This window comes from Penaeus monodon, chromosome 22 (assembly GCF_015228065.2).
Source record: "Penaeus monodon isolate SGIC_2016 chromosome 22, NSTDA_Pmon_1, whole genome shotgun sequence".
Lineage (NCBI taxonomy): Eukaryota > Metazoa > Arthropoda > Malacostraca > Decapoda > Penaeidae > Penaeus > Penaeus monodon.
The window spans coordinates 23322968-23323585 of NC_051407.1; positions in this window are offsets into that span (position 1 = coordinate 23322968).

Here is a 618-nt window from a genome sequence, read left to right on the forward strand (position 1 = left end):
TTTATTTATTATTTGCATTATATATGATTGCATTAATACGTCCATCCCCATAGCAAATATGCATCAAGTTTATACTATGGTATTTTAGAAGGCAATGATTTATATTGCATCCTTTCTAGTTTGATGCCAGAATGCATCCTTCATAATATCATCACACTCTGAACCAAACTGACCTGTACTGTGACGATCGTTCATGATTGCATCTAATATTCCAGCACAACATTGCTAGTGTTGTGTCCTGCGTCCAACCGTACGAGTGATGATCACTGAAGTTATAACGATTCTCCGATGAATGTCTACACCTTTGTATTTTAACGAAGAAACTGATTATCCACTGTTAAAAAGAGGCATTCTTAGTAACCTCTGCACACTTTTAAAACTTGGAACAGAGATATACTGTGCCTGATGAGCAGCCAAGGTATCACAACAGTTAGCCGCTAACGCTGTCAGGAACGTAACTGGAGAGCGGCGGCAGGTCATCCCTGATCGGGTAGGGTGAGGGGGTGTGATGGGATCTCATTTTCACAGATTTTCATTATCATTATTAATAGTACATAATAAATTTGTCGGAATTTATGATCATACACCTGCAATATGTAAGACACGGTGAGACAACGG